This window comes from Panthera pardus, unplaced genomic scaffold (genome assembly GCF_024362965.1).
Source record: "Panthera pardus isolate Hobbes unplaced genomic scaffold, ASM2436296v1 HiC_scaffold_11, whole genome shotgun sequence".
Classification (NCBI taxonomy): Eukaryota; Metazoa; Chordata; class Mammalia; order Carnivora; family Felidae; genus Panthera; species Panthera pardus.
In genome coordinates this window covers 95,698,305-95,720,886 of record NW_026526666.1, presented here as the reverse complement: position 1 = coordinate 95,720,886, position 22,582 = coordinate 95,698,305, and the positions used below count along the sequence as shown (strand labels likewise).

At 51.9% G+C, this 22,582-nt stretch overlaps 1 protein-coding gene across 3 annotated transcripts in view; it reads left to right on the top strand.

Annotated features, from left to right (window-relative positions):
- The first annotated feature begins 22,161 nt into the window (after positions 1-22,161).
- TMEM51 (transmembrane protein 51) overlaps positions 22,162-22,582 on the top strand; it is a 54,616-nt gene continuing 54,195 nt past the window's right edge. For all 3 annotated transcript variants that reach the window (XM_019461455.2, XM_019461451.2, XM_019461450.2), the window contains exon 1: positions 22,162-22,475. The gene's annotated coding sequence lies outside the window, so the exon portion shown is untranslated. The remainder of the gene's footprint in view (positions 22,476-22,582) is intronic.

The window sequence follows — 22,582 nt, the reverse complement described above, 5'->3', positions numbered from 1 at the left end:
GACCTGCTCCCTCCCCCTCGAGGGGCTGACATTATACTCAAGGAAGACTATGAGCAAACATTCCTGAAGGGTGAGAGGAGCTCTCACGGGGCACGAGAGGCACAGGAAAGGCCACAAGCAGGGGCGCCCTGGCCTCCTGGGGCTCTCTGGGGGGCTCCATCTGTGTGAGGGGGTGACAGCTGCCCTCCTGAACCCGAGTTTGAGAAAACCATAGGGGAAAGGAGGGGGGCGGTGGTCAGAGCGGAAAGGGCCCTGCGCCATCGGCCAGAGGGCGCGTGTTAGGGTCACCACCGCCTCCCATTTGCTGTGTGATCCCAGGCATGGAAGCCGCGACCCTCGCTGGTCTCAGCCTCTCATCCGGAAATAAAAGCCTGTGGGCAACGCGGCCCTTCCAGCCCCGACAGTGGGGGGTTCTAGAAAAGGTGGTGATGTTCCCATTAGAGCACTCTGCCGGACTGACCCTGAACTTGGTGGTGCAGCTGGACTGCACTCCCCAGGAAGGTGGGGGTGGGTGGGGCATCCCCAGGCCCGCTCCCCAGCCCCCCACTCTGTGCCTTTGTCCAGAGGTGTCTCCTTTTCAGAGACCCACTTTTCTTTTTTTTTTAATGATTATTATTTGTATCATATTTTTTAAATATGAAATTTATCGTCAAATCGGTTTCCATACAACACCCAGGGCTCATCCCAGCAGGTGCCCTCCTCAGTGCCATCAGCCACTCTCCCCTCCCTCCCACCCCCCATCAACCCTCAGTTTGTTCTCAATTTTTTAAGAGTCTCTTATGGTTTGGCTCCCTCCCTCAGAGACCCACTTTTCAAGAAGTGGGGCCCCAGTAATGACTGCCACTCCCCCTGCCACCTGACAGATGTGTTTTATCACACTCCACCCATTTGCTGTACTAACATCATTCTGGCTCGGGAAACAGCATAGCCTCGGAAGACAGAAGATGGGAAAAGAGATAAACGTCCTGTGCCCAAAACATACAAATTAAGAGGGAGATGTAAATATTTTTCTAATGATGCAAGTTCTATTAACTCTGGAATCGGTTTTCCGTTTTTTCCCATCTATAACCTCAGATAAGTAACAGGAGTGAAAAGTTATTCACGTAGTTCTATAATTATTCATGCGAATTGAACAGATATTTGTGGGCTAGCTTGCAAAACCACCTTGGCCTTGATAACATCGTCGCTATAAGAAAACAGATTTTGATTCCCAGTTCACACAACTATCAAAACACCTTTGGAATGTAACCGGCTGGTTAGGTGCGGACTGGCCAGCTCCCATAAAGCTTTCTTGAATATTTCAAACAGGAGCACTCCGTGCTTAATCGTCACTGGTAATGCCATTGGGGGAGGGCATAAGGACAGAATACCTTTTTCTCCCCCAGGCAGCCATCCTGTTAAAGAAGCTCCCAGTGGATAGAACTCTACACCTGGAAGGGGAGAAGTGATTCTTAAGTGAATGTAAGGGGCAAGATCAAATTTAAAACCTTCCAGGGAAGAAGGATACCACGAATTTCATGGGAAAATGACACTATCAAAAATTTAAACCCGAGTCCTTCTAAGGGGCCTAGGGTAATTTTAAAGATTCAGAGATTCAGGGCGCCTGGGGGGGCTCAGTCAGTTAAGCGTCTGACTTCAGCTCAGGCCATGATCTCACGGTTCGTGGGTTTGAGCCCCGTGTCAGGCTCTGGGCTGACAGCTCAGAGCACAGAGCCTGCTTCAGATTCTGCGTCTCCCTCTCTTTCTGCCCCTCTCCCGCTCCCACTCTGTCTCTCTGTCTCTCTCTCTGTCTCTCCCTCTCAAAAATAAATAAACATAAAAAATATTAAAAAAAAAAAAAAGATTCAGAGATGCATTAAAAAGACCTTGGATTAAGTTCCCATTGCCAAATGGTGAAAAGGTCCTGAGAGATTCACCCCCCTCAGCCTTCAGAAGGCCTTCAGAGGTGCACCCAGATCAGTCACCTCAAGCCAGAAGCAGCCTTATCTGTTGACCTCAAGGCGCCAAGCCATGATGGAAAGCAGAGCCCTCGTTCAGGGGTCCTCGAGCATAGGAAACACCTGAATGGATGTTTAAAACACATGCTCCAAGGGGCCCCTGGGTGGCTCAGCCAGTTAAGCCTCTGACTTGGGCTCAGGTCATGATCTGTGGTTCACAAGTTCAAGCCCCGCGTCGGGCTCTGGGCTGATAGCCTGGAGCCTGCCTCGAATTCTGTGTCTCCTCTTCTCTCTCTGTCCCTCTCCCACTCATGCTCTCTCTCTCTCAAAAATAAATGAACATTTTTAAAAAATTAAAAAACAAAACACACGGCTGTTCTACCCTAGACACACTGAGCTAGGTCGTTCTTAATCCTGGAGGTGAGGCATGGTAGAAACACCTGGTAGAAACAATGTTAGGGTCCCGCCCCCAGAGATTACTATTCCATTGGTGGAGCTCGTGTGATTCTTCAAAAGGTGTTCCTCACGTGCAGCCGAGATTAAACATCACTGACATTTTAATCCAACTTCCCATCCAATGTAAGAGTTTCCCAAAACAACTTCTTAGAGGTATCCAGCCTCGTTCCCAGACGTCCTCCCTCCTCGTTACCGCCGAGAGCAGAGCAAGCTATGTAAATGCTGGCTGCTGTTATTATTGGTGTTGGTATTACCATTATTACTATCCTCATTTGTATTCGGTCACGGGGGCAAATTCAGCCCACCTGTCCCCATAACCCAGGTGCCAAGACCCTCAGGTTTGGGTAGAGCATGGGAGCTACGCTAAGCCAATCAGAGTAGTGTTTCATTCCCCTACCTGCCCCCCAGTGATTGGTTCAGCAATGAGCATGTGACCCAGTCAGAGCCAAAAGTGAGCTTATATTGAAATTGTTGGCCAAGAGAATCTCCCACTCTCCCCCTTAATCCTCGGACGGTGTCAGTCTTACCCAGCCAGAGCCACCAAGATGAGAGAGAAGTTGTTTGAGAATAAGGCAGCACAGAAAAGAAGGAAAGCCAAAAGATGGAGAGAGACGTTATCTAGATGACATCATTTCATTCACCTGGATCCAGCCATACTTGAAGCTGTTATAGTCCTGGACTTCACATTCTCTTTTCTCCCTAAGCCAATTGGCGTCTTGTTTTGTTTTGGGACTTGCAAATGACAAAGACATGCTAATATATTCACCTGATACCCAAGCTCACCCCGGACCGTACCCATGCTGGGCTCTTGCCCCTGAGCCCCCTACCAGCGACGAGGCCATTGCCACCTGATGACGAGTTTCCCAGGTGCCAGCCGCCTGCCTGGCTGTGCTTATTCTCCATCGCCGTGAACTGCTCACATGTCAGGACACCCTCTAGGTCATCTTGGATTAGGATGACCAACCGTCCCAATTTGCCCAGCACTGAGGAGGCTCCCGAAATACGGGACTTCCCGGAATATGCTGAAACCAAGGAAGTCTCAGCAAACCAGTGCAGGTTGGTCACCCTCTTTTGGATTGTGTACTAACTGGAACTGGAAACCTCTGGAACTTCGGGACACTGAGCTCTGCCAGCAGCCAACACGGCTGGGGCTGCCCCCCATTCCGCTGGAGGCACGGGGAGGGACACGGGACCAGACCTCCCATCCTTCCTGCCTGCTGTGCCCAGCCGGTGCCCGCCGAAGCCTTGGGTGGCTGCCTCCGGGAAAGAAAGGAGAGAGTATGGACAGCGAGTGAATGCATCCTCCCCACATCCTCGCAAGGTTGGAAAGTTTAAGGTGTGAAAGTAACAAGATCACGTGTATCAGGATTCTAGCACAGTCCCTGATGAGCCCTAAGTGAAGAGGGTAGCTGGTACCCTGCTCACAGCAATAGCTGATTATAATTTTATAGTGCTTCCTCTATGCTAGGACTTACTTTTTTTTTTTTAATTTTTATTTATTTATTTTGAGAGAGATAGTGAGTGTAAGTGGGAGAGGGTCAGAGAGAGAGAGAGAGAGAGAGAGAGAGAGAGAGAGAGAATCCCAAGCAAGCTCCATGCTTAGTGCAGAGCCCGACGTGGGACTCCACTCCACAGCCACGAGATCATGACCTGAGCTAAAATCAAGATTCGGATGCTTAACCGACTGAGCCACCCAGGTGCCCCTATGCGAGGCCTTATTGTAAGCATTTCAGTGACACCAACCTATTTGTCCTGATAACCTCGGGAGATAGGTAACATTATCCCACTTTTTCGGGAGAGAAACCCCCACAATCTGCCTCATGAGGTCAAACTATTAGCCATTGTTCGGGAATCGGCCTCCCCTTCAGGCCTGACTATTGTCTATTCATTCAACAAGCATTTAATTGAGCACATGCTAGGTGCCAGGCACTGTTTTAGGCACTGGGAATATTGCACTGGACCAGACAGTCCCCACTGCCCTGGAGTTTACATTTTAGTGGAAAGGACACCAGTAAAGAAGGAAATGAGTAGCAGAAACCAGCCCTGCCTGGCTTTTGCAAGAGGGAATTTACTGGAAGGCGCTCCCAGGGCATCGCTGGATGGATGGGTCTGCTCAACTTCAGATCCAGAAGGGGAGCATCTGATTGGGTCACGTGCCCACCGCCGTGGCTGTGGGAGGGCGGAGCCCCCAAGTACCTTCCTTTCTACCGGACTGTGCACAGAGGAGATGAGTAATCCCCCCAAAAGGACATGAGAATGGCGGGGGGGGGGGGGGGAGACAGATGCCAGGCCGCCAGAAAAGCAACAAGCATCGGCGACCCTAGCCCTCGAGTAGTTAAAGTCACGACATTCCACCTGCAATCGGTCTCTCCTCTGAGCTGAAACCCTCATTCCCCACCCCTACTCGGGACTCGGTTTCCATCAACCTAATCCTAGAACTGTAGGACTTTAGAGCTGAAAGCTGAAGGAACCCAGCCATGCAGGTGACCAAAGCCCTGCCATGCACGTGTGGGAGAAGCGGGCTGCATAGCTCAGGTCCCAACCAGGGGACCAGAATCAGTAGAAGGCATGTATTCGGAAATTTATTGCAAGGAGTTTGAGGGGCCGTCAAGGCAAGATGTGTAACTGACGGGCAGAGCCTGGCCGAGCGGACACACACGAGTGCCCATCACACAGAGGTGACCTCACTAAGCCTCCGAGAAGATGTGGCACGTTTAGGGTCTCGAGAGAAAATGAAGGAAAATGTAATGCCCGGTTCAATTTGAATTTCAGACAAACAATGAATCGTTTTTGAGTAGGCATGTGAAAAGGAGGAGGACAGAAAATGTTCTTTGAAAGCCCTCCTACCTATAAAGACTTGAACTCGGAAGCAACCCCCGGGAAGGAATTGGCATACAAGGACCCTTGGCCCCTCTCGCTCACTAGCCAGCCATCCATTTGGAGAATATTTATTGAGCACCTATTGTGTGCTAAGTAAAAGGGCTGTAGCGAACAGCCCCATAGTGAGTGTTTGCCAGGTTCTAGCTGCTTTCACGCTTAAAAATTCATTTAATATGTACAAACCAATGGGGTCGGTGTAATTCCTATTTATAATGAGGCAACCAAGGCAAAAAGATTAAGAAATTGTCCACAGTCCCAGAGCAGGTAATTGGGAGACTTGGGATCTGAACCCAGGTAATTTGGCTTTAGAGTTCATAATCCTCGATACCTGTGTATTAGGGTTCAATGCAACAGAACCAGCGGGAGATTTTATATGCATCTAAAGGGAGGGAGGGAGGAAGGAAGGAAAGAGAGAAGAAGGGAAGGAGGGAAGGGAGGAGGGAGGGAAGGAAGGAGGAAGGGGGGAAGGGAGGAAGGAAATAGCCTTTAAAAGCCTCACGTATGATAAATACATATATACATATATATAGCATGGAAGGCACATACTGTCACCCCCATGTGTCACCCTCACACTCTTGGTCACACAGGGCCAGCTCCATTCAGTGTGGGAAGGGATGGCTAAGCTGGGACTACCAGGAGGTGGGGGTCACTCTGGCCATCTCAGAGGCACTGCTGACTTCCCCGCTAATCTGTCCCTCTAGGCGCTGAGCTTAGTACTTGGGGAATTGAGAGTGAACAGGACCAACCCATTCCCTGCCTTACAGCACAAGAGGCCAGACACCCAGTAAGTAAACAAAGAAGTAAATCATTACAAATTGCAGTGTTAAAAAGAAAGCAGAGGGGCACATGGGTGGCTCCGTGGGTTGAGCACCCGACTTCGCTCAGTTCATGATCTCACAGTTCATGGGTTTGAGCCCCACGTCGGGCTCTTTGCTGACAGTGCAGAACCTGCTCGGGATCCTCTCTCCCTCCCTCCCTCTCCCTCTCTGCCCCTCCCCTGCTCTCTCTTCCTCTATCTCAAAATTAATTTAAAAATTAAAAAATATATATATATAATTTATTAATTATTAATATTAATTAATTAATTAAATATATAATTTAAAAATTAAAAAAAATATATATATATATTTTTAGAGAAGGCAGAGAGCAGAGGTGGAAGTCTTGGGGCCCAAAGGAGAAAGGTCAGTGGGGCTGGAGCGTCTTCAGGCAGCACAGGTGCTTAGAGCCCCGGTGAGTGGGGGGTGGGGAGGGGGGGGCTTTGTCACAACAGCTCCCAGAGGAAAGAGAAATTGGGGTGCGGATAAAGGACAGGAGAAGAAGAATCAAAGTGACCTCCCCTGCCCCAAACTCTCTCTCTCTCACACACACACACACACACACACACACACACACACACTTACTTGCTTGAACGGCTCAGGCCCGTGTTGGGGGAGGACACAGTGAGACCTTTCCCTGGCTGACTTTGGGGAAGGAAACCTGAAGGAGGGATCTGGAAGGATGGAGAAGACCTTCTACCTGAAACTCAGTGCTTTGCTTCTTTGCAAAGCGCACCTGCTCTGCATCCCAGGGGGTCTTGCATTAAGATGGATATGAACTGGCCAGGAAGTCTGGTGGGTGCTGCCTTCAAAACTCCATGCCTCCCTCCGCTGTCCCCGCCTGCCAAGCCCCCCCCCCATCTGTCCCTGGATTGTTGTCACAGACTCTTAACTGGTCTCCCTGCTTCTGTCCTTGTCTCCATCTGTTCTCCACATAGCAGCCAACTCCCCTTAGAAATGTTAAGTCAGATCTTGTCACTCCTCTGAGGGAAACTCTGTAGGCTCTGTATGTCACTGAATAAAAGCCAAAGTCCTTATAGCCACCTATACGGCCCCTCTGCCCTCTGCCCCTCGCCTCTCTGACCTCATGTTCCATACCCCTCCCACTCGTTCGACTCATTCCCACCAAACCATCCTTAATGTTCCCCAGTTACCGCCAGGATCCTGCCTCAGGGCCTTTGCACTTGCTGTCCCCCTGCCCAGAACACTCTCCCCGTCCCACAGCCCCCCTCACCACTGCACCCGCCACCTCTTTCAGGGCTTCTGAATGTCACCTTCCCTGACCACTGTGTTCAAAATTCCCACCCTCCCTGTCCCCCAAGCCTCCAACATTTCCTCCTCTTTCCTGCTTTAATTTATAGCACTGATTGGGGCACCTGGGTGGCTCAGTCGGTTGGGCGTCCGACTTCAGCTCAGGTCATGATCTCACAGTTCGTGGGTTCGAGCCCCGCGTCGGGCTCTGTGCTGACAGCTCAGAGCCTGGAGCCTGCTTCGGATTCTGTGTCTCCCTCCCTCTCTGCCCCTCCCCTGCTTGCATTCTGTCTCTGTCTCTCTCAAAAAGAAATAAACATTAAAAAAAATTTAATTGATAGCACTGATCTTTCTCCAACTCACCTCACTCTCTGTACTTATTTCTGAGTTTATTGGTCTTCTCCCCTGGGAGATGCAAGTTATATGAGAGCAGGAATGCTGGTCTGTTTCCTCTCCTGCTGTGTGCCCAGAAATGAAAACCATAGCTGGCACATGGTAGGCGGTCAAGGTTGAATAGAGTAAATCTAGAATCTGACATCCAATAATCATGGAAGGGTGACTGACCAGAAGACGCTAAACTCTTGGGACAACAGTTCCCATTTGGCAGATAGGCACTGGGAAAGGCCAATGAATATAATCCCTTTCTCCCAATCTGCAATTTTTTTTAAAGTAGGCTCCACACTCAGCACAGAGCCCAACCTGGGGCTCAAACTCAGGACCCTGAGATCAAGACCCGGGCTGAGACCAGGACTTGGACGCTTAACTGCCTGAGCCACCCAGGCGCCCCTCCCTTCCTCCCAGTTTGCAGAGGAGGCCGCTAGAGGCCAGGAATCTTTGTGTCCCTGGCCCTGTCATGTCACCGGCTATGAGGCTTTCGGTAAGTCCCTTCTCTGGGCATCAGTTTTCCTATCTGTAAAATGGGAGAAATGGATTCACTCATCTCTGAATTCCTGAGCTACTTTCAAGACTCAACAGGCACCATCAGCAGGAGAATGAGTAGAACTTTCTTCCAGGTTTCAGAAGATCTCTATGTACATTGCCAGCACAAGGTCAGATGACGTTTTTGAAAGGGGAAATGCTCTTGGCAAGTGGCCAACATATTTTTACATCTTCTTCTGGATGTGGCTGCCGTGGTGCCTCTGTCTCCTTTCCATTTCTCAGACTCTCACGCCTGCAACCCCGAGGCGGCTGTGCAGGGGGAGGGGAGAGGCGGGGAGGGAAACACACTAGTTCCCGATTTCCTTATCTTGGAGCATTTTCTTTCTCTCTTGTTTTAATTTTTTTTTTTTAAGAGAGAAAGAGTGCAAGCAGGGGAGGGAGAGAGAGAGAGAGAGAGAGAGACAGAGAATCCAAAGCAGGCTCCATGCTCAGCTCGGCACAGAGCCTGACACAGAGCTCGATCCCACGACTGTGAGATCATGACCTGAGCAGAAATCAAGAGTCAGATGCTCAACCGACTGAGCCACCCTGGTGCCTGTGTTGGAGCATTTGCTAAAAGAATGTCTAAAAGGGCTGGAACCGGGGCATCAGGGTGGCTTAGTGAGTTGAGCGTCCAACTTCAGCTCAGGTCATGATCTCCCGGTTCACGGGTTTGAGCTCTGTGTCGTGTTCTGTGCTGACAGCTCAGAGCCTGGAACCTGCTTCGGATTCTGTGTCTCCCTCTCTCTCTGCCCCTCCCCCACTTGCTCTCTGTCTCACTCTCTCTCTCAATAATAAATAAACATTTTTCAAAAATGAAATAAAATAAAAGGGCTGGAACCACGTCTGTATGCCTGACAGAAACAAGGGCTTCTAGGCACCAAGAGCCAGGTGCAAAAATGTTCACAGCTACTTTATTCATAATATCCCCAAGCCAGAAAGGAAGCAAATAAAAACATACATAATGGGACATTCATACAGTGGAATATTATACAGCAGGTAAGAAGAATGGAGGACAGGTATACGAAAACCCGGATAGAATGTTGAAAGAAGTCAGTCACAAAAGGATACACACTGTTATGATTCTGTGCATTTGAAGTTCAAAAGTAGGGAATAGTAGTTGAAGGTGATAAAGGTTAGAATTGGGGTGACTTTGGGGAGTCTTGAACCGGGAAAGGGTTTGGGGCAGCCTTCTTGGGTCCTGGGAATGCTCTAGATTTTGATCTGGGTGGTGACTGTACATGGGTAGAAACCCATCGAGCTGTCCACTTAAAGAGTTTTGCACTTCACTAAATGTAAATTATGTTTCGAAGAAAGAAAGAAAAAGAAGGAAGGAGGGAAGGAGGGAAGAAAGGAAGGGAGAAAGAAAGAAAGGGAGGAAGGAAGGAAGAAAGGAAGGAAGGAAGAATGAATAAGTAAAAGGCTGGAGCCAGAGGAGAGTTCCAGCACAGGGGGACCCACCCCCCCACCCCCCGCCATCAACAGGGGATTTCCATGAGATCGGGTGGCAGTTCCCACCGCCTCCGGCAGCCCACAAAGGCATTAACTCAGAACTCAGCACGTCTGGCCATGACTTCCTCCTGAGCAGCCAGGCCCCCAGAAGCCGAGAGGACACAGGGCCCAGCTGCTTCTGGCCCAGGCTGCTGGTGCTCCTCCTCTCCCCTCCTACCTACCCTTCCCCCTCCCGCCCCTTTCCTGAGAGCCAGGCCCTCCCAGTGGGCCCCATTTCTCCACCCTTTGCTCTCCTCCCCCAACAGTGCTCCACCATCCAGGATGAGCTGGGTGATCCCAGCCTGGCGCCTTCCTCCTGGCCTCTCTGGCTCGCTAGTCCCACAGCTGGTACTCCGGTGCCAGCCGAGACCCTGGAGAGTCTAGTTCAACTGGCAGGACTATGTCCTTGACCCTCCGATCACAGGTGTGCCGAGTGACCCCAGCCTCGAGAGCAGCGACATTATCACCCCACCCCTCCCTGACCCAGAACAGTTTCATTCGTGTTGGGAGTTTTCCTTCAATAATAAGATCCTCCTTTTACTGAACTTACGAGCCACGCATTGCTTGCTGCACTTGACAGACATCGACCCGGTCGGGACTATTAATAACCCCATTATACAGATGAGGAAGTTGAGGCTCCACAAGACCGAATGACTCACCCGAGGAGCTGTAGCGTGACTACAGAGCCAGGATTTGCACCCAGATAACCCAGCTGCAGAGCCATGTGCCCAAGCATCGACCGAGACTACCTCATATAGAAACAACTCTAAACACAAGTGCCCGCGTTTCGAATGGTGCCTGGGGTTAGCTAAAAGGCGATACAGGTGAAAGAAAGGGTTAAGTTTCTAGCAGGAAAATATCTCAATCTCAAATGATGCAACTTTTGTTTTTTTAACACTGAATTCCACGGAACTAAAACCAAAACGAAACAAAACCCTTCCCTCCCTCTGGCCAAACAGAGGGCCAGTTAGCCCAAAGGTCTGTCCAAACCTGGTGCGGATGCTCTGCAAGGTGGACGCCCTCAGCTTGCCAGGCAGGCTGCCGACGGACACATTGACAGCGGCCAGCGTGCATCTACGCTTTCCTGTAACTGGATTTGCCAACTTTCTGACTCAAGCTCTCGTTTTATCCTTCCATTTTTATCTCTGTTCTCCAGGGAGTTGATCTGTCCTGACAGTCTGGACTCTCCTGCTGCGGTTAAAGTGGCGCGCGGTGGAGGTCAATAGATTTCCCTGGGCCAATGATCAGCAAGCTGACGGTCACAGCCACCCTGCCAATCAGCCGGGGGCATAGGCGGGCCTTAGGAAAATCTAGGCCAATGGCCTTTCAGTTTCCCCCAGGTAAGGATTCCGACTGGCCTCTACCGCGCACAGATGGTCAGGGACCTGGGAGTGCCGGAAGCAGAGAGGTGGGAGGTGAACTCAGGCCATACCTTTGGGGGACCTGGGTGGCTGGGTTGATCTACTCTGGGTTCACCTCTCAGCTATGCCCCCTCATTAGCTATTGACTTTGGACAAACACTTCACCTCAGTCTCATTTCCGGTTTGAGGTTGAAATGAGGTAACACTCGTAAATTGCTTAGCACAGCCCCCGGCATGTAGACAGATGACGGAGGGTGACCTCATAAGTTAACGGGTGTGTTTTTTATTCCCAGTTTTTGTTACTGTTTCAAGATCCTCTCCGCCCCGCAAAATTCAGGCAGATGTCACCATATGCCTCCAGGAAGGGAGGACACAGTGTAAAAAAGAGAACCAAACAATCCTGGCTTTTGGATTTTGAAAGCCTGGCAAATAAGGGGAAAGAGAAAGGACTGTTGTGTATAGACAATAGAATGGGGGGGGGGGGGGGCAAAGTGGGGAGAAAGACACGGAAGCTGGACTAGCAAGGATTCCTGCCTCTTAGGGCAAAAATAAAGGTTCCCAGGTCAGGAGGAGGAGGGAGAGTCTGAAAGGAAAGGAGGAAAACTGAGAATGAGGGCCCTGGGCTATGTCCCGTCGTGTCCCTATCCGGTGTGGAGCCAGGGAGGGCAGCAAGACCCTGGACTGAGTGGCCATTTGATAGATCTAGGCAAACGGGTCTGAGACAGCTCCCCAGTGTTTTTCTCACCCCAGCAAGGAGCAGGAGAAAAATGGGCCCCAGGGACCCAAAAGTGACGCAGCAATAGGAAACAGTGGGGACTGCCAACTCAAGTGTCTATGGGAGCCAGGCAAATTTTGCAGATGAGTGAATCCAGGCCCCGTGTTGATAGGAAATGGGGGGAAACTGTGGCTAATCCACTGGGGGCATGCCTGTTGTACAGGGGCAGCCGCCACAGAGGAGGGTCCCGCGGATCACTGCCCCATTGGGTCGTGTGCCCAGAGTGATCTGCCCCAGGTGTCTAGATTCTGTTTTGTTGTGTTTTGTCTTTACGAGACATGAAAATCTTTATTATTTTTTACAAGACCTGAAAATCTTTTTTTTTTTCCTTTCAAATATCTTATGTGAAAACTCCCATTGCAGGTTATTGGCAACTGATCTTTTAAAATACTACATGGGCCAGGGGGCGCCTGGGTGGCTCAGTAAGTTAAGCGTCCGGCCTAGGCTCAGGTCGTGATCTCGCGGGTCGTGGGTTCAAGCCCCGCGTCGGGCTCTGTGCCGACGGCTCAGAGCCTGGAGCCCGCTTCCGATTCTGTGTCTCCCTCTCTCTCTGACCCTCCCCTGCTCACACTCTGTCTCTCTCTCCCTCTCTCTCAAAAATAAGCATTAAAAAAAATTTTTTTAATACCATATGGGTCAAATAAAACGTATCTGTGGACTACATGTGAATCAGAGGACGCCAGGTAGTGACTCATCGGTCCTGCCAGGTTCCCTCAGGCTCAGCACGGACCTGCGGGGACCAACAGCCCAGCAGCCAGTCTGGGAACAGGGACGGATGGCACCTGCCCCAGATGTGCCCCTAGGAGGCTTTCACTTGACACAAGCCTGCAGAATTTAGGTGCAACCCCAGCAGACGAGGGAGGGAAACATTTCTGCCACCTGGCAGAATAGGAGCTCCTGAGATAAATCAGGCTGAGTCATGGAAAAGTCGTTCCATTTCCTGTAGGTTCGAGTTTGTGATCTGAGTCTCTCCCCTCTTCTAGTGATCTAGGGAATTTAACTATTTTTATGCTGCACATGTTTTGGGGAATTCTTTTTTTTTTTATTTTAATGTTTATTTATTTTTGAGAGAGAGAGGGTGAGCAGGGGAGGAACAGAGAAAGGGGGAGACGCAGAGTCTGAAACAGGCTCCAGGCTCTGAGCTGTCAGCACAGAGCCCGATGCAGGGCTCGAACTCATGAACCGTGAGATCATGACCTGAGCCGAAGTTGGACGCTTAACCGACTGAGCCTCCCAGGCGCCTCGTTTTGGGGAATTCTTATTTCCATTTTGTCCCTATGTATTTATTCTATTTAGGTTGAAGTCTTTACTTTGAAATAGTAACAGATTCACAGGAAATTGCAAAAAAAAAAAAAATTACAGGAAGGTTTTATGACCTTCACCCAGTCTTTCCACGTGGTAATATCTTGTGTAGCTTTCATACAACAGCGTGGCCAGGATGTTGACGCTGGTACAACCCACAGAGCTTATTCAGTCATGGAAGTGCTCACAGACTTTTTCAGCTGAACCCTGCAGAAGTCCCAGGAGGGGAGGCAGGGCAGAGACTCAGTCAACCAAGCAACATATTTTTATTGAGCACTTACTATGTACTATTCTAGATACTGGGGATACAGTAGCGAACAAAACAAACTAACATCCTTTTCCTCATTTATCATCCCCAATACACATATGGGAAAACTGAGGCTCAAAGAAGTTAGATGCCCTGCTTAAGGTCACATAGGTAGGGAGTGAGACTTGACCCCCAAGTCTTCTGACGTCCAGACCACTATTTTTCTGGTTAGATTTTGCCTTCTACCTTCACTGACATCAACCTCAGAGCAAAAAGCACATGCTGGGGGGGGGGGGGGGCGTGTATGCAAAATCTTTTAAGCGGTGGTTCTTCATTGGGGATGATTCTCCCCTCCCCTTGGGGACAGTTGACAATGTTTGGAGTCATTCTTGGCGGTCAAAACTCGATGGGGGGTCGCTACTGGCATCTAGTAGGTGGAGGTCAGGGAAGCCGCTAACCATCCCACCGTGCACAGGGCAGCCCCCCAGTAAAGATTTATCCCGCCCGGATGCCAATAGCATCAAGGTTGCAAGACTCTGGTCTAAACAGTCCTAAGAGTCACGGACAAAGACAGCAAGTACCGAGACAGCGCAGTGTCGTCTTGAACTTCCGCCCCCGTAGACACAATTATTTGCGTGACAGGCATGGTGAAGGCAGGTACGTTGTTGGTTGGTGGCTGATAGAGAGACAGTATGAAGTACCATCACCCCCACTCTATCAATACCGGGAGGCTTTTCCGCAGGGGATGAGGGCACAGGGACGGCTTGGGTGGTAGGAGACCAAGCCCGGAGGGCTGCCTGAAAGAGGATATGGAACATGCGGGAGGATCGGGCCTCTGCTACAGGCTCTCTTCCCCCATTTCTCTTGAACACGCAAAGCCGTTTTAGGAACAGGGAAGCAGGCAGGACATTCAGTCCACATCGTGGAGTGCGCAAGAGACGTAACTTCGGTTTTTCACAACTAGGCTTAGTTTCTTAAAAAATTTTTTAAACCTGTTTATTTATTTTTGAGAGACAGAGCACCAGCTGGGGAGGGGCAGAGGGAGAGGGAGAGGGAGACACAGAATCTGAGGCAGGCTCCAGGGTCTGAGCTGTCAGCCCAGAGCCCGACACGGGGCTCGAACTCACGGACCGTGAGATCGTGACCTGAGCTGAAGTCGGATGCTTAACCGACTGAGCCACCCAGGCGCCCCACAACTAGGCTTAATTTCTGTTTCAAGTCCCCGTTCTGCTGGGCGGGAGACGCTGAATCACAGTTAATCAGAGTCTGCCCACCACTTGTTCTGGGTTGTGTCCGTATCTCTTTTCCTGGTGAAGGGAGCTCACAGAGTTCCAAGCCCCGGGCAGGGGCCCGCGGCAACCTGGCCTTCTCTGGCACCTGCTGAGATGGCCTCATTTCCGTCTTCCGGGTGGCAGACGTGCCCTCCCAGCCTCCTGGAAGCCCTCTCTTCGCCCAGCTTCTCCATCTTTCTTCTCTCAGCCTCTTCGCAGGCACACGGGAGAATTTGGCAGGGCCTGTCACAGGCCCTGTCACTCTGAGGGCACAGGCGTCTCAGCCCCTCTGCCAACCACTCCGTGACCATCCCCTCCCACGCCATACGGGGTGAGAGACACCTGGGCTCCCCCCCCCCCAACCCACACCCACTCTCACAGCTGGCACAGGGCCATCGCTCCTGCCACCACTCACCTCTGTGGAGACCCACGTCCTCATAACTGTTTCCACCCTCCTCGGCCCCTCTGCGCGGACCCCCAGCCCAGAGACATCTGACCTTATCCGGGTCTGGGCAAATGATTGTTGGATCTTAGTCCAACATTGTTGCTCAGTCCAGTGATTGTCGCTTAGTCTCCAAACCTTTTGTTAATGCCATAAACTTTACGCATGCCCGGGGCTCCCACTTTTGAAACTCGAAGCTCAGGTTCTTACGACGCCAAAGTCTTGATTCTTGATACTCAGAAATGGTATCTCTGCTTTTCTGCTGAATCTGGCTTAGCCCGAAGAAGAGTCACTGGCTGAAACAGCAAAGGGGAGAGAAAAAACCAAAACCGGGGGCGCCTGGGTGGCTCCGTCGGTTAAGCATCCGACTTCGGCTCAGGTCACGATCTCGCGGTCCGTGGGTTCGAGCCCCGTGTCGGGCTCTGTGCTGACAGCTCGGAGCCTGGAGCCTGCTTCCGATTCTGTGTCTCCCTCTCTCTCTCGGCCCCTCCCCTGCTCATGCTCTGTCTCTCTCTGTCTCTCAATAACAAATATTTTAAAAAGTTTTTTAAAGAAAAAAGAAAAAAACCAAAACCACTTTCGTCAATATCACTCCAGCAGTATGTGTGGAATGGATGAAAGACACTGTCGTGCTTTGGGTCCTTCTCAGCCAGCAGAAGCTGAGTCTCAGTTCCCAGACTCCTCTCCCACCCTCCAAACCCGGATCCCGAGTCCCTGAGAGCATCGCGGGCCACACTAGCATGAGAGCCAGTGTGGAGAGAAGCGTGTGGGCACACAGAGCACAGGCAGCCTGGGTTCACAGCCGGGCGCCAGCAACGACCAGCTGAGTGAGCTTGAAAAAGTCACTTAACCTCTCTGTGTCTCAGTTTCCTCGTCTGGACAAGGGGGGCAGAGCACAGTACCTTCTTCCTAGGGTTACAAGGATGATTAACGAGACCGTACTTGGGACGTGCGTGGGACGGTGCCCGGCAAGTAGTTAGCGCTGTGTAAACGTCGCTGCTATTGTCATGACTTACTTATCCTAGAAGTGAATGGGTTTCCCGGAATCCAAGTCACCCAGGACCTGTTGCTGGCGGTTTCCCGCGTAGTTATCTATGTGGTGACTTGACCCGGAGAGGATCAGGGCCTCCGTGCCTGGCCTCTAGCACCGTGTTCAGCCGTTTGCAAGAGCTTCAAAGAGATTCTCTTAGGATCCTTTCATTGCAGGAAAGGGAAACTCATCAGACCAGTTTAAGTAAAAACAAGGAAACCCACGGGAAAAACAAGAATGCTGCTCAAGCACTAAGAGCTGGAAGGAAGGCGGAGAGCAATCCAGGAGGCTTCTCTCTCCGGCTCTCTCTGCAGCCGGCTTCCTGCCTCTGTTTGACCGGGTGGCCTCCCAGCACCTGCGGGTGCCTGGGCCACTTCTTCCTCTTGGCAGAGACTCCACTTGGTTCGGGGGTCTGCACCGACCCCCGTGATCCCAGGTGAATCCTGAGAGCCCACAACGCTCTCGAAGGCCCTCGTCGGTGACGGGTTTCAGAATGAGTATGTGACCAAGTCCCCGCGAGGGAGGTATCAAGCAAGTTCCCAGGGAGCTTCTGGGAAAGGTTTCATCACTGATGGAAAAGCGACCGCAGAAGAGTGACAGGGCCTGCAGCCTGAGGGAGTGATGAGCAAGGCTGAGCAGTTAGGAAGTCCTCGTATCCTGGGCAAGAAGTCTGGACTCGGTGCTAGGGCCCTGGGGAACCGCGGCTCAGGCCTATGTGTCACAGTGCTAACCGTGCGACACGGAGAAGACCTTCCAGGGGACGGGCTGGGAGCAGGGACGCCAGTGAGGAAGCAGCTGGACAAACCACACTGCAGAGGAGACACAGAAGAAGGTTCTAGGGGATGGGGCACCAAAGAACATGGGTGATAAGGAGAGGGAATCGGGGCTGTCTGTGCTCACGGGCCTCAAGACGCTGTGCTCTAATGCTGTGAGGCCCTCACCAGCTCCATCCTGGGCTGTCTGATTCGTCCACACAGACCCAGTTACACTGGCAACTCAGGTAGAGACGTATTTTTTGACACGCACATTTTTCAGGAAATGGGATGAACACGGTTTCATTTAAGCCGACAGTCCCACTACCCGATTTCACCGTGCACTCTATGAGCACAATGTCTCCGTCACGCAGCCCTGATTCAAGCTTCCGAGAGGCTGGCTCAGTATGTCACAGGTGACGCCCGCACGCAAGACACATCCCTTCCCGGTGACTAATGTGAACCGCTCCAGATGAAGGCCACGTTCCAAGTACACGTACGTATGGGATTTACTGCTGACTCTGGCAAGAGTCACGCAGTGGAGACATTGCTCAGCCCCTCAAGGGTTTAGAAATGAGCCGCGTCAAGAGTAAGTGGGAAGAAGGAGTCACCTGCTCAGAATGGACTAAAGGAAAAGAGAGGCAGCAGGGAAGGCACAGGAGCAAAGGGTCCTGGCCTCCTTTTTTTTTTCTTCGTTTATGCTATTAATTTAATACATTCTTATTGAAAAAAATTATGTCCCCCATCACAGACACACACACACACACACACACACACATTTTCACTTTTCAATTTCTAACGGTAACCAGAGTTTGGTTTCATTCCTCCCATGCATTTTCTTTTCTTTTTTTTTTTTAATATGTATTTATTAAGTAACCTCTGCACCCAACATGGGGCTCGAATTTACAACTCCAAGATCACCTGCTCTACCAACTGAGCCAGCCAGGCACCCCTTCCATGCATTTTCTATGCATAAGTAAAATATATGTGCCTACATCTTAAAAAATAAAACCGTTTGTGTGGCATGATCATGTTCAGTCCCTTGCCTTTCTCAGTTAATGATACATGTTGGATACTCTTCCCTGTCAGATAGCTCTTTCTCCTTCTTTTTCACGTCCACATAGCATTCCGGCACAAGCCCACACCAGAATTTATTCAGCTCTCTTCTGGTGGCATTCAGGTTGGTAACCGTTTTTCGCTGTTATAAGTAGTCAGCCATGAAAATCCTTGAACACCTGTTCTTGAGAACCTGGGTGAGTTCTGCGTGGTTATCTATTCCTCTAGGTAGATTTTCAGCTTCACTTCCTGACAGATTGAGGACTAGTCACCAGCCAGAGACAGTCTAATATTTTAAATTAGCATCTTGCCCACTCAGCCCGAGAGAGCAGAAATGTTTGCCAGGAGAATGCTCAGAGAAGCATCTTCTCCTCTTAGAATCCAGACGTTTGGAAAGGGACAGGCTGGTGCCCCAAGTGATCGTGTTCAGATGGCGCTGGTTCCTGCAAAGTAGGTATTATTAGCACCAATTAAAAAAAAATTTTTTTTAATATTTATTTACCTTTGAGAGAGATAGAGAGACAACAGTGTGAGCAGGGGAGGGGCAGAAAGAGAGAGGGAGACACAGAATCTGAAGCTGGCTCCAGGCTCTGAGCTGTCAGCACAGAGCCCGATGCAGGGCTTGAACTCCTCAACTGCAAGATCGTGATCTGAGCCAAAGTAGGATGCTTATCCGGCTGAGCCACCCAGGCACCCCTTAGCATCACTGTTTCTACAGATGAGGAAATTGAGGTTCAGAGGGGACAAGATATCTTCCCAGCATCACACAACTCATAAGCAGCAGAGGACCCAGAAACGAAAAGACGGAGCTAATGAAATCCCCGCCTCATCCTAAATTCATGGTTCAGGCCGGATCACGGTGCCTCTCAGGAGAAGAGATTGATGGTGGGCAAAGGTAGGCGTCTACATCTGTCTACATGGCTGAGTTCGCAAGACCTGTTAGTTTCCTGTGGCTTCTGCAACAAACCACCACAAACTTCATGGCTTAGAACAACACGAGTTCATTATCGTACAATTCTAGAGGTCAGAAGTCCAAACTCTGTCTCGGTGGCTAAAAGTAAGGTGTCAGCAAAGCCGTGCTCCTTCTGGAAGGCCCAGGGGAGAATCCATCACTGACCTTTTCCACCTTCTAGGAGCTTCTAGCACATTCCTGGGCTCATAGTCCCTCCCAGGACACATCGCTCTGCCCTCTGCTTCCACCACTACATCTCTTTCTCTGACCCTCATGCCTCCCTCTTCTAAGAACCCGTGACGACACCCAGTCCACCAGGATAATCCAGAATAATCACCCCATGTCAAGGGCCTTAACTGAATCATATCTGCAAAATCCCTTTTACCATGTAAGGTAATGCATCTGCATTCGAATGCACATTTGAATATGAATGTCTTTGGGCAGCCCTGATCCTTCCTGTCCCCTGGAATTCCTAGCCTAGTGGTTAACACCAAGCACATACATCAGTTCGAATCCTGGTCCTCCCACTTGTTAGCAGATGGAGGTGTGTAATTTCTCTGAGTCTCAGTTAGCCTGGCCTGAAACACCAAAATAATAGAATTTCCCTTCTAAGGCTGTTCTGAGGATTAAACAATACAATGTTCCAGAACTCTTGAAACATAGTGCTCAGTAAATGGGAATCATCGTCTTCCCCCACTGCCTGTTATGGTCACGGCTAACAGAATTTCCACCGTTCGAGATTTACTTCTTTGGCTCTTTCCCCAAGGACATATCTTGGGCCCTTGTCAGTCAAGTCTGGCTCCTCAATAAGACCCAGCGAACCAGAGAGAATCAGAGAAACTCACCGTGTAGAGGGAAAGGGCTGCGAAGGGTAGGATGACAAGGAGAGATGTGGCAAAAAAAAAAACAAAAAAAAAAAAAACAACTTTGCCAGTTTCTAGTTTTGCCTGTGGCTCTGCTTTGGATGGGAATTTCTCCAGCCTCTCCCCAGATTAGCCGGGGTGAGCTGCCTAAAAGGAACACTCTGAGGATGATTTGCTGAGATAGACCTGCCCGGTTAGGTTTGCAGCAGAGCTGGGTGGCTCTGGAGTAGGATCCAGGCGTGGAAAAGTACTGACGCCCTTGGCCTGCAGGTAGGAGCTGCAGCCGCTGTCTGAAATGATTGTCCCCAGTCCAGGCCTCTCCAAAGTCGGTCTTGCAGAGTGAAATGAAAGCCAGATTCTGGGTCTTATCTGAAAGTGGGACTGTTTCCCATCAACCATTTGGAGACTGGAAGTTTCCCAAATTCACGGTCCAAACTTGGTGATGGAATATACAGCTCTCCGATGTGAGCTTGTCAGCACAGGCACCTGCCTACACAGAGAGTTCTCCCCATTCAATAAAATAATGTGACTATTTGGGGCTCTCATTCATCCCCCCAAAAAATTAATTGAGCACCTGCCGAGGGCCAGGAGAAGTGGGCGGGACACAGCGGTCCCTATCCTCAAGGAGAGCAGGAGGCAGGCTTGTAAAGAGTTATGTCACCGTGCAGAGTGTGACAGAAGCGACTTCTTTTCCTGAAGGACAGACAGGAGAAGCAGGGAACCTTGTCTCAAGGGGGAGAGTGCGTGCACAGTGACAAGGAGTTCTCCCAAAGCAGGGAGAGCGCGGGCTTTGGAGCCCACGAGCTGGGATCTAACTCCTGATACTTCCCAGCTGTGTGGCCTTGGGCAATTGGTGACCTCACCTTTCAGAGCCTCAGCTTTCTCTTCTATAAAATGGGTGTAACCCAAAAGTATCTCTGAGGTTGTTAAAAGGATTAAGTGGGCTGGGCAGTGAGTAGCTGCCTGGCAACAGGTCCATAGTGAGGATGTGAGAGATAGTTGTTACTGTCATACTCATGGAGACGCATCACTGTTTCCCTAAATGCTTTCCTCACCCCCAAATCACAAGACAGCCCCAAATATGCCTATTTGTGGACACGAAGGTCCTGTTCCACGGCGACTGTTCAAGTCAAAAGGCAACAATGGGGGAAAAAAATACCCACATGGGACAACATAGGTATACACACGTTTGGATGATGCCCACCCATGAACTTGGCAGTTTGGAAGTGAACTCCATTGGATTCCACCAGGGTGTCTAATTTCATCCCGGACACAGCCGATTCCCAATAGGAGGCGCCTTCTGTCCTCAGGGATAGTCTCTGATACCCGGCCAGCTGCCTATTGGCTTTTCTCAGGGTTTGAACTTCAAAGAACTGAACCGAGAAGGGGACCCCGGCCTGTCCTCTCTTGGAATTCAAACAACCTAAGATTGGGAGAGGAGGCGGCTTCCCTTCTCCCCCTGTGTTCAGAATCCAGCTTCTTTTGCGGTCTGGCTGAGATCAATTTGGGCGCCGCACAGGTTCCAGGGCAAACCTCCAGGTGCGGGGGGCAGAGGCGCCCTCGCCAGCTCGGGCTTACCCTCCCCAGAGCCAGGTCTCAGGCAGCGGTTCTGAGGCGCTAAACAGAGGTGGGCCGCCGCCCGCATCCCGGTGGTCGGGACGACGACAGCCCGTGTTCCACCGGGAAAGTTCTCCGGAAAGCTGGGAACGAGCACCGGGCAGGCGAAATTCTCCGGCCAGGGCGCCCGCACCCCGTATGCAGGCGCGGGCTCCCCGAAGGGGCTCCACCCGGGGCCGGGCCACCGGGAACCCGCAGGGGGTGCTCAGGGGACCGGGGAGGGGTGGGCGACCGGGCGGAGGGCAGGAGCCGACTCGCTTTTTAAAAACCTGCTTTCTTCTTCCCCGACTCCACCCATCAGTCACCTCGCAAACCACCGGCCCAGGGCGGTGCGGGCGGGCCCCGGCGCCCCGAACACGCCCTAGGGTGGAGAGGGAGGCGGCAGCCTCCCCGGGAAGTGGGGGTCGAGGCCGGCGCACCGGGCGGCCAGGTGAGTGTCCCGCCAGGTAGAGGCGCGGCAGGCGGGTCCGCAGGGCCGTACCAGCCTCCGGGGCGGGGGAGTCTCCCAGCTCTACTTAACCCTTAACTAACCTGGACTCCCGGCCCGAGTCACCCTCCCCCCCCTCCCACCCCCACGTCCCGTTCCGCGGCCCCGGGTTGGGGAGGTCTGGACCCTGCTCCCTCCCCCCATCCCTGCTTCGCCAACTCCTAGCGGCAGGGGGCGGGGGAGGACTTGGCCTAGCGTCCCCGCCCGGCACTCCCCCAGCCCACCCGAGGACGTGGGTGCCGCCGGCCCGGGGGTGGCGCGGAGGGCAGGGCGGGAGGGTCGACCGGTGGGCGGCGCCTCTCCAGGCCCGAGGCCGCTCGGGGCCGGCGCCGCCCTCGGCCTCTCGCCGTCCCTCCCTCCTGCACGCCGGCGCCTCGAGGCTGCGCTTCCTGCGTCCCCATCCCGGTCCCGGCGCGGGCGGTGCGCCCTCTCCGCCACCGCCTCGCTGGGTCGGGACTCCCCGAGCCCTGGGATCACAGCGCCCCGGAAGAGGCAGCCCGAGGGGACGGGGTCGTGGAGCCCCCGGTCCCCGGTAGTGCGACCGTGACCGAGCTGGCCCCGCAGCCGCCCGGGTGAGTCTGCGCCGCCGCGCCTTCCGCTCCGCGGCGCCCGGCGGAGTGAGTGTTGGCTCCCCGCCCGGCCGGGGAGGGAGTCGAGGGCAGTCTGGGTCTGTCCGTCC